Here is an 11,748-nt window from a genome sequence, read left to right on the forward strand (position 1 = left end):
GAGTCCCTGGATCGAGTCCCGCATCGGGCTCCCTGCCGGCAGGGAGTCTGCTTCTCCCTCTGACCCTCCCCCCACTCATGCTCTCTCTCTATCTCATTCTCTCTCAAATGAATAAATAAAATCTTTAAAAAATAATAATAAAAAACAGATACATTATGGAGCAAGATGCAAGATCCACATGTATAAAAAAAAAAAAAGAAAGTTCAAAAAAACAGGCAAAACTACTCTCTGTTGTTAGCAGTCAGGATGGTGGTTTCCAGGGGGTTGCAGCTGGAAGGGCCTAAGGGGGAGTCTGGGGTCCCGCTCGTGTCCTGGCTTTGATCTCAGTGTTGGCTCCCGGGTGTGTTCACTTTGTGAAAATTCCCAGCATTGGACACTTAGATTGTGTGAGTTTCTGCATGCATGATCCGCTTCTGTATACAAAAACAGAAGCACCTCGTGTGGCTGCCCACCATCCTAGAATAAAAGCCAAGCTCCTTTCTGTGGTCCATACGGCCTTGCTGTCCTCTCTGACCTGTCCTGCTGTCCTCCTCCTTACCCACCGATCTCCCACCTCGCAGGCCTTCTGGTGTTCCTGATACCTGCCAAGCCATTTTCCACCTCAGGGAGTCTCACTTGCTGGTCCCTCTGCCTGGAAAGCACTTTCTCCTGCTCTTGCCAAGGCTGCTTCCTCTATCCCCTAAACATCGCCCTAAAGCAGTCCCGGAGAGGCCCTCCTGACTACCCCACAGAGAGTCCTCCACCCACAGCATGTCGTTTATTTCCTTGAAAACACCAGCCATAATCTGCAATTATTTTATTTGTTTACAGTTCATTTTCTGCATCCCTCACTAGACTAATAAACACACACCACACTTAGTATTTGCCAAGTGCTCTTCTGACATTATATTAAGGCATTGAGTCCCCACCCCAACGCCACGGGGAGATACTATTCTTAGGCCGATTTTACAGTTGAGGCAATTGGGGCTCAAAGAGGTTATGTAACCTGCTCATGGTCACACAGCTGGAAAGCAGCAAAGCCGGGGTTTGAACCCAGGCAGCCTGGCTCCAGAGTCTCTGCTTTAATTCTACGCTTTGACAGTTTTGCCTTATCTTCTTCCTTGTAGCTTATCTGGGACAGTGCCTGGCACAGAGTAGGTCCTCAATAAAATTTTGTTATATGAATAAATCAGAGCTCTTCAGACTCCCTCCCACCCCACCCCAGAAGCCAAGACCGCCCCAGAAGAACCTTCCAGTTCTACCTACGAGTTCTGGAAAGTTCTCTGTGCTCGGTCTTAGTTATCTCACTCCCTTCCATAAACTGGGATCATCTGCCCCAATATCACCAACTGTTGTGAGGATTTCATGGTGTAATAGCCAAGAAAACACTTTGCACAGTGTCAAGTATTATATGAATTCCAGTCCTGTATTATTATTTCAAAGAAAATGTGGGGGCAGGTGGTAGCAGCAGCCCCCATTTGCTGAAGGCTTGTTGTATGCCATGCATGCCCTCCTTTAATGCCCCTCCAGCCTTGTGAGGCTCGTCCCCGTTCTATAGATGAAGGCACTGAGCTCAGAGAAGGGAAGCTGCTCACCCATAATGGGAATTTAAGTTCACATCTGCCTGACCTCAGAGCTCATGCCCAGGGGCACTGGGCTGAGCCTCTCCAAAAATGAAAGAGTCGGGCGCTCGGAGGTAACAGGTCTCAAGATGAAGGGCACAGAGCAGCCAGCCAGGGCTCGGGAGAGAGATGCTAAGTTCCCTGCCAGAGCCCCCAAACTGGCTGGCTGGATTCATGCCTCCTATTTTCTTATTCACTGTGTCATACTCCAAGGCAGATGGGGAAACTGAGGCTCAGAGAGTAGGAGAGGAGTCATGCCATGAGTTAACAGTGGGTGGGTATGTGGCACACTCTGTCCCCACCCCACCCCCAGAGCCCAGGGCCTTTAGGGTGCCTGGCACCTCCCCCACCCTTTTCCCAGGCTACCCACCCCTGGTGCCCTCTTGGCCACGCTCTGCTCCTTTGCTCCTTCTCTGGCCTCTCCAACCTCAACCTCACCTTTCCCGTGGCTGGTCTGAGGTGCGAAGGCAGCCTGGGGAGACCAGCAGGGACCCCAAGCACTTGGAACTGGGTGAGGTGCAGGGGGACCCAGTCATCACTGTGCTTGGACCGGGACCCCTTAACCCCTCAGCGCCAGCGGCCTCTGGGTCTGGGGGGAGTGCCGTCACAGACAGTAGCCAGGATGTTGGGGGATGGGAGATGTGCAGAGTAAGCAAATGAGGAGGGGGCAGAGCTGGTGGAGGGGAGGGGTGCTGAACAGCAGGGGGAGACCAGGCCACTGCAGTAGGAGGGCTAATCCTAAGGCTCTCACAGCCATTTTAGTGATTTTCAAACTTTATGCCCCAAATCCTGTCTTTCCTTACTCTACGGAACAAATCAAAGGGATCTGTTCCCCTTGAAGCTAGAGCTTCTCCCCAGTCCTGGGGCCCTGGGAAACATAGTTTGAGGTTCCATCCATTGAGGTCTGTTTTTTGGGGTGCCCAGGTTGTAGCTGAATAATGGCCCTCCGAAGATGTCCACATCCTCATCCCCAAACCATGAATATTACCTCACATTGTAAAAGGGAATCGCATGTTGCTTGTGTGATTAAGTTAAGGGTCTTGTGATGAGAGTGTCCTCGGTTTATCACCGTGAGCCCAGGGTAATCCCAAGGGTCTTCACAGGTGGGGGGGGTAGGGTGGGGGGGGGAAGCAGGAGGGCCAGAGTCAGAGACTAGGTAAGAGACAAAAGGCCACGTGATGTGGGGCCATGAGCCAAGGAATGAGGACAGCCTCTAGAAACAGGAGAAAAGCAAGGAAATGGATTCTCCCCTCAAGCTTCCAGAAGGAACTAACCCTGCTGAGATCTTGATTCTAGCCCTGTGAGACCCACTTCAGATTCCTGACCTCGAGAACTGGAAGAGAATAAATTTCAGCCACGATTCTGTGATAATTTGTCACAGCAGCAATAGGAAGCTAACGCATCCAGGGGGTCTTAAGTAACCAGCTTTGGGAAGGCCAGAAGCAGGGGTGGGGATTGGGGGCACAATGCCCTCTGGGGAGGGGTCTGGGAGCAGGGCTGGCTTGAGTGTGAATCAATCCCCAAGATTCTGCTGGCCGCCTCCCCAACATATACTTTTCTGGGGTACCAGGACTCCAGGCCTGGCCTTTTTCTTGTCTACCTCCTCATCAGCCTGCTGCTCTTGGAGATCTTGGAGCAGGAAGACCGAAACCTCACTTTCTGGTGGCTCTGGTACTTTGCCATCCTGGGATCATGTTGCTCAGCATAGCAAGAGATGAGTGTGGCCTGTGCCCTGGCCAGGGGCTCCCTGCCTTCTCCTCTACTTGCCACCTTCCTGGACCCAGGAAAGGTAGAGCCAGCCAAGAGTCTTCCTGTCCCGTGAGGCAGACGTAACCGTGAAGGAGGCAGACAGGGCCCTGCCCCCTGGGGCTTACGCTCTGGTGGGGAAGACAGGAGGTAAAGGAGCAAACCAAAAGGGAAACAAGATGCTTACAGACTTTGGTAACTGTAATGAAAACAATTAAGCAGGGTGACATGACGGAGAGGGGCTAGGTGGGCAAGGAAGGCTTCTAAGGAAGTGACATTTGAGCTAGACCTACCATGCTAGGACTCGGGGACAGTCCAGGCAGAGGAAACAGCCAGTGTCAAGGCCCTGAGGCAGCAGGGGGCCTGGTGAGTTGTGCAGGCAAGGACCCTGTGGCTTTAGGCGGTGGTGGGGAGAGATGGATCAGCAAGATGAGCCGTCGCAGATCTGGGGGGATAGGAGCAGGGCCCACCATGATCTGATGTCAGTTTTCGTGACTCCTTTTCTGGCTGCTCTGTGGAACAGGGATGGAGGGGCAAGAGTTTGGAAGCTCTCGTGGGATTCAAGCAGAGGAGGTGAGAGCTTGGAACAGAGTTTTCTCAGGAAGAAGAATAGACAGATTTAGGGTCTATCTGGGGGGCACAACAACCGGTTAGGAAGAGCAGATGCTATCATTCCTGCAATGCCATCCATGAGTCTCATAAAATAGTGTAGTTCCCGAACAAGCTTGCCTTGGGGAGATTTTGTGATGCTCTTTTTTGATAATATATGCTACTTGGAGACTCTGTCTTACACATTTAAAGAAACACTAGTCTGGCATCTGAAATGGCTGAAAAGTTATTTACATTTTTCCAGAAGCCTTTCTAGAAAATGCCAAAGAAGCGCACTCATAATGCTCAGCAAAACCCCTTTCCTCCTATCTTCTCTTACCCATACCTGCTGCTCCCCAAATTTCTCTCTACCTGGCTCCAGACTCCTGAGCATTCTGTTGGGGCTCTCCTACAGCCCGCCCTCATGCCCCCTCTTCGTGCAGATGAGATTTCTCTCCAGCCATGAGCTCCCCAGCTTCCCAGTGAAATCCAGCCCGGCCTCCCCTGGCTTCTCCAATCCCCCTCCTCCCATTCCCACCCTGTTGAGATCCAGAGCCCTCCTTACCAGCAAGGCAGGAAGGAGCAACTGGACCCTCCTGTGTTCATAGTTTTTTTTCTGGTCACATACAGGGAGGAACTTTCTAAAGCTCCAAACATGAAGGGATTCCAGCAGTGAAAGCCACAACAGCTGGGATCTGTCAGACATGTTTCAAACCCTCTTTATATTCATTATCTCGTTTAATCACAACAGGTTAATGCTATAATTAACTCTTGTCGCTGACAGAGAACCCAAGTCCAGTAAAGCTGAAATCACGTCCAGGTAGAGCCCCTGAGCCTAAGCCCCAAATCCTGAATCCCCGCTCTCCAAGGAGCCCCTTAACTTCCCTTTGCTCCCAGTTGGGGATCCCATCATCGTACCATTACCCGAGGGCACCCACCATACCTGATCCTGCGTGCCTCCCTCCCCCACACGAGGGTGAGGAAGTGGCTCCTTGAGCAGCTGTCTCCAGCACAGCTCCTTAAGAGAGTTGCCCACTGGGATGCAGAGAGCACGAGGCCAAGGGGCTGGGACTCAGGCTGGGAAGGGCGTTGAGATGCAAGTGCCTTTGTGGGGCAGGGACTCGTTCTCCCAGCTCCCCTGTTGTAACCCTCCATGCCAGGGACTCTCGGTCTCTGCCCCCACAAGACACCCAGCCTGCCTCATTCATGGGTAGCTCAGAGCCCCTTGGTTGGGGGTGGGGGGCTGCCACTGGCATTAGGAAATTCAAGTGGAGGCTACAGCTCTGGATGTAAGGTCAGGTTGGGGGGCCCTTTCCAGCCACCCAGGATGTGCCCAGGGAGACGTGTCAGCCAGCCGCTTCTCTCCTGATGGGTATCTGTCCATCTGCCTCTGTAGCTCAGAGGCCCAGGTTGGCTGTGACTCTCCTCCCCACCTCCCACGCCCATCAGCTCCCAGGGCCCATGTTCACAGGCTGGGATTGTCCTTGTATTACCCCTGCCCCCATCTTTGGCATTCCCAGCCGCCAGGAAACACCAATGTAGGAGATGGGAGGCCACGGGGGTCCCGGATGCCTGTGGAGGGCAGGAGAGGGACACCTAGGCCCATCTGTGTCCTCAGACCCCCAGGCCAAACCTTGTTGCTGCCTCCATTCAAGTGAAAACAGCTGTGTGACCAGCCCAGCACCCGCCCTCCCCTCCCCCTGCTGCAATCCCTCAGCCTTTGTTCTCCAGCCTGGGCCGCACCCACAAGGCCCCAGGGTCCCACCAGCTCCCACTTTCTGGCGACATGCCTCGCTCATAGCCTGGCCTCAGTGTCCAGGCAGAGGGCAGGCTGACAGGGGCCCCTTCTCTAGCCCTCTCCTGAGAAGCTGGTGCTGGGGAGGCAGGGAGGCTAGCCTATGGTGTCCGTGGCCCCCCATTCCATCGGCTCACCACCTAGCCGCCCCTCCCCCCCCAGGCATCTACTCTGGGCACACTGTTTGGATTCTCAGTCACTGAGTCAGTCAATAATGTTCTCCCAACAAGCATTTTCTATGGGGATGGAGAGGTGAAGGAGATATTGTTCCTGATCCCTGAATGCTCCTAGGCTAGTGGGGTGGTGTAGCTGGATGAATTGTGCCCCCCACAAAGATATGTCTGAGTCCTAACCCCCAGTAGCTTTGAATGTAACCTTATTTAGAAATCAGGTCTTTGCTGAGGTAATTAAGGATCTCAAGATGGAGCACCACCTGTCAGAAGCAGCTTTGGGAAGCAGAGGTAAACTCAGCACAAACAAGAACTTTCTCATGGTCAGAGTCTCCCAAATCGAAAGCATCCCCGAGAGGTACTGAGCTCCCCATCAAAGGAGAGTGTAAACATGGGTGCCTGGCACAGATCTCAGCACGGGGTATGGCTCATGACAGCTGGTCCCTAAGGGCCTCTTTCCATCCGGAGACCCTACACGTTGCCCAGCTGGGCCCCTTTCACCGCCCCGCTCAGCGACTCGATTACCCTGAATTACTCTGGCTCAAGCCACCCACACCCCCTTTCCTGCCAGACTCTACAGCCCATCACCTGTGAAGACATGGATGCCATCCCTCGAGGCCCAGAACTCAGGAATAACAGGTAGATTCTTGCTCCCACCTCCCAAAAGAAAGGCTGACTCTCCCGGACCGCAGAGCCCCAACTTCTGCCCCAAGAGTCCCCTCTCCTGGGGGAACAGCCACTGCGGCCCCTTTTCAGCATGTGCCTACTTCGCGCTAAGTACCTGACATCTGCGAACCTTCTCCACAACCCTCAGAGGCAGCACGTGTGGTTAAGAGCGCCAGAGTCACTTCGTGAGCTTGGATAAGTTTCTTACCTTCTCTATGCCTCAGTTTGCACAAACTGCAAAGTAACTCGAACTGCCTCCTTAGACCAGTGAGAATCTGGAGTGTGGCTCTGTGAGAGATGGCTCTTATTACCACTTCAAGGCCAATGGGGAAACCGGATCCGGTGCTGATTTCAAGGCTCTTTTGCCCCGTTCACCTGCTGGCATTTTTAAGTACCTGCATTTTTAGACAAAGGTGGGTCTGAGGGCCCACGAATGAGACAGACTCTACCCTCTTGAAGCTCACAGTCTGATAGAGGAGGCTAACTTGTAACCAAGCAGGTACAAGACAATGTGATGGAGTCTAGAGCATGGTGGGAGCACAAAGGAGTGTGGCTCGCTCAATCTGAGGGGGAAGGGCTTCCCAGAGGGCTTCCTGGAGGAGGTGAGCTTTAAGCTAAGAGCCGAAAGATGACCAGGCATTGGCTAGGCAAAGGGGGTGGGAGAAGGCATTCCAATCAGAGGAAAATGGGCCATATGTTCGATGAAAGCAGGAAGGGGGACTGGCCTGATCAGCCCTGCATCTCCAGCACCTGGGAGGTGCCTAGTAAATATGTATTGAGGGAATGAAATTTACTTTCAGAGGGGAATGGAGCAAGATGGGGCTGTGGAGGAGGAGAGGGGCCAAGCAGGGTCTTGTGGGTTCCAGTAATCTGGACTTTATCTCAAGGCCTTAAATGCACATCCAAAGGAATCTTTTTTAGCTGGGATGAGAGGGCTAAGTGGGTGAGGGGCAGATCTGGAGTTTCTGCCACCCGGCACAGACACCCGGGCTTCAGTTCCAAGGCTCCAGCCTGCTGACCTACCCAGCCCTGGGGCCTCCTTCCCAGGGCCTGGACCTCCCCCTGCCTTCTCCTGCCCCTGACCCCTGGCCTGTGCTCTCCTGACCACAGACCAACTCTGAGTCTTTGTCTCTACTGTTAGTCTGGCTGCTGACGCAACCAGCAGCTGGGGCTCCCTCTGCCTTGCCACTAGGGACCCCACCTAATAACCTCAGTTTTCCCATATGTACAATGGGCACTCCTCATCCTTTCTTACAGGCTTGCTGTAAGGAACTGTGAGATGGGTTGCAGCTCCCAGGAAGAGTGGGACATGGGGTCAGTTCTGTCCCGCAGGCTCAGACTCTCTCCATCTCCAGGCCCTGCTGGAAGAGGAACAGTTTCATGAGCAGAGAGTCAAGGCCCATTTATTAAGCACCTGCTGTGTGCCTGGGCTAGCCTGGGAGACCAGTCCCTCATACCTAACGAGAATGTTGATTTCGCAGGAGGTTGGTTACAAAGGGTGGAATTATGATAGGGGACTCTGGGGGGTTCAGAGCGGGAGGCTATCAGAGGGCTGAGGGGTTGGAGGATCTCTGTGGGAGGCTCTTCAAAGACAGCCCAGTGCTTTCAACCCAGTTTGCAAGGGCCTACAACACAGACACCCGGGAAAATTATTGCCTTCCAACTTAGAAAAGAAAATCAAAGTTAATATTTGATGATGTACAAATATTTTGTCAACTAGTAAACTGTACCATAACATAGTGTGATTAAGAATCAATCCTCTTTACTATAACATGTGGACACATTTTGTGTGATGTGTTGTGGGATGAGGCCTTCAGGAGAAGGAGAACGTGGGGCCTTAGGAAAAGCTTAAATGACCCTGGCCCCCAAATCCTTTCCCTACTTCCCCAGGCCTGGAATTCCCTTGGCTCAGCACGTTTGGGGGTAAGACCAAAAAAGTGTGGCAACCATTGCCAAAAGCCCTTGTTAAAATAGGGCAAAAGAACCACAGGAATGCACCTCCTAACTTCTCCCCAGACTCTGAGCCACAGCTGAGGTAACCCTTCCCCAGAATGCCCAGGGAGGGGTGTCAGGGCCTTGTAGGCACGAGCAGGATGTAAGGCACAAAAAGCATTTGGAGGTGGTGGCAAGTGTCAGCAGCAGGGTGCCGAGCAAGCAGTTAACAGAGAGCCAAAACAGTCCTGGCAAGATGAAGGGCATGAGCGCAGGAAGGGGGCTAGGGGACCTCGGGTTGGGGGGGTGGTTGGCACTGCACACCTCCAGCTACATCATGATGCCTACAGTCTAGACTTTGACACCCCTCTTGGCTCTCATCTGTCCTACCCACCCGTTAGGACCCAGCACGACAGAGGTGGAACCTGGACTTCGGCAAGGTGGCTAACCCCAGAAATCATGCCACACCCTCCCCATCGAGGGCCCCTGGGATAGAGTTGGCCTGGATGCTTCCAAAGGGGAGAATTGAATGACTGAAGATTCCTCTGGGTAATTCTTAAGACTCTGCTTTTTCTTTTTCTAGCCTGGGAGGTGGCAAAATATTTTCTCTTAATGTCTTGGGAAGCCAGAAATCAGGGCAGATATTTTTGCGGTATTTTCTCACCTGTATCTTCAGCTTCTTGTCTAGCCCTCCCTGTCCCTCAGGGCCACACATTTTAAGCTTCAGCCAGACGCCTTACTAACTATTCCCCCAACATACCAAGCCTTTCTTGCCTCCAGGTTTTTGCTCAACGCAATTCCTTTTGCCTAGAATGCCTTTTATCTGCTTCTCTCCATGTAAAACTCCTCTTCATCCTTCAAAATCCTCTCCTGCAATGCCTTTCATAACTGTTCCAACAGGTCAGTCATTCTCCTTGCCCACAGTACCCTGGGTTTCCTTTTAGCATATCAACATAAAAAGTCTGTAATGAAAGTCTTTCGTTTGTCTTTCTTTCTTTTTTTTTTTTTGAGGGGGGAGGTGCAGAGGGAGAGGGGGAGAGAGAATCTTAAGCAGGCTCCACGCCCAGCATGGAGCCTGACACGGGGTTCCATCTCATGACCCTGAAATCATGACCTGAACCAAACTCAAGAGTCCGAGGCTTAATTGTCCGAGGCACGCAGGGGCCCCGAAAGTCTTTCTTTCTGTGCCTGTCTCTACAGGATGCTGGCCAGCTGGAGAGCGGGTACAATTTCTCAGACATCTCTCAATCCTTTTGGCCCAGCATGCAGCAGATGCTTTGTCAATATTTTTAAAAATCAATGGGATGCCTGGGAGGCTCAGTTGGTTAAGTGTCTTGTCTTTGGCTCAGGTCATGATCCCAGGGTCCTGGGATAGAGTCCTGCATCTGGCTCCCTGCTCAATGGGGAGCCCGCTTCTCTCTCTCCCTCTGCCGCTCCCCCTGTAGTGCTCTCTCTCTTTATGACAAATAAATAAATAAAATATTCAAAAAAATATTAAAAAATCAAGAACCCACACTTATGAAGGCTTTTAGTGGCAGGCAGTTCTCAGTGTTTGTACCGAGTTTGACTCATTTAAGCCCCCCAACGCTCCCATGATGAAAGTTCCTGTATCAGACCCCACGGTGCTCGCTGGGGGAGAAAGAAGAAATGCGACCAAGAGCAAACACTAGCAGGTAGCAGAGGTGGGATTCAAACAAATGACTAACGAGTAGTAGCGGTAGTAATAGCAATAAGAAGAAGAAGAAGGAAAAACAGGTGGAGGAAGAATGAGTTGATGAATGAACAGATGACTAAAAGGACCCACAGGAAAAAAATCAAACGAAGAGGGACTTCTTGAGGATCAGAAAGGAAATGTTCCCCCTCAGAGATGAAGAGAAACCCTTTGATTCAAATCCAGTCTTTTAATAAATCTATTCTTCCTTCTCCCTCTTATTATTGCCTCTCACTTGAGAACTGAGAGCGCTCTGGGTAAAAATAGCAAACCTGAGGGAGTGTGAAGGAAGCTCTCGGCAGAGCACCCACCACCCCACTCTCACACCATGTCATCGACTTCCTATTTCCTGCTCATCCCTGGAAACCCGGCTCACGCCCCCTCCTCTGGGAAGCCTTGTCCCACCCCAGCAAGTAACAAGAAACCCACTCAAGCTCGCTGAAGCAGAAGAGGGGAATGTCTCAAACACATGCTGCGTCTCAAGGCGCCCTGCCAATGCAGACAGATGTCCATAAATGACAAGGATCAGGGATAGGGAGACCGTCACGAGCCCTAATGGCTTCCCTCTATGGCTCTGCCCCCTTCTTGCTTCTCTGCAGCCCCCTCACCAGGGAGAAAGACCACCCCAGGCTCCCGGGTTAACGTCATCTGGAATCCCAACCTGCGCCCCCTTCTCTGGAGAGAGCTCTGATTGGCTGGCGTGGATCAGGTGATCGGCCCTGCTCCAATCCAGTGTGGCCGGTAGTGCTGTCACGTGGTCCACACTGGGCTGCGCAGGAGGGGATGTTGACGTCACGCAAAAGGTGTCCCTGCCGCCTGCGTGCTCATTTCTCACGCTCACGCTTCCTGCAGAATTAATCTCTGTGCGTGTGCTTACTGCGCTTCCTGTGCAACGCAGTGTAAAGTCCAACCGCCTTCTTCTGCTCGCTTTCTGAATTGGTTGTGTGTGCTGGTCTTTGCGCGCAAGGCCACAGGAGAACCCCAGCCTGCGGCACGGACAGACCCCTCACCCGTGCGTGTGTTAGTTCAAGGTCTCCACCCTAACCCGTCGTCAGGCCTGTCTTCGTGGGTGCACAGCCTGTGCATGGTTTAATGCTCTGCTGTTGCCGCCTTGACGTTCACAATAATTTTTGGAAAAAAAGAGTCAGCGTTTACATTTTGCTAAAGCCCCACAAATTAGATAGCCAGGCCTTCTCCTCTCCTTGCCTCACCTTGAGATCTTCCTTCCAACCTGACCGTCTTAGTGTGCTTAGGCTGCCATAACAAAATACCATAGACTGGGCGGCTTTCACAACAGTAACTGGTTTTCTCGTAGTTATGAGGTCAGAAGTCCAAGATCAAGGGTGCTGGCAAAGTCCCGTTTCTGGTGAGACCTCTCTTCCTGACTTGTAGACGGCCACTTTCCACTTTGTCCTCACGCGGCCTTTTACCTCAAAATGCCCCATGGAGAGAGAAAGTGCTCTCTGGTGTCTTTTCCTACTATAAGGAAACCAGTTCTATCTGATGAGGGCCCCACCCTTACAACCTCATTTAACCTTA

This window comes from Leptonychotes weddellii, chromosome 11 (genome assembly GCF_054177405.1).
Source record: "Leptonychotes weddellii isolate Sample4059 chromosome 11, ASM5417740v2, whole genome shotgun sequence".
Lineage (NCBI taxonomy): Eukaryota > Metazoa > Chordata > Mammalia > Carnivora > Phocidae > Leptonychotes > Leptonychotes weddellii.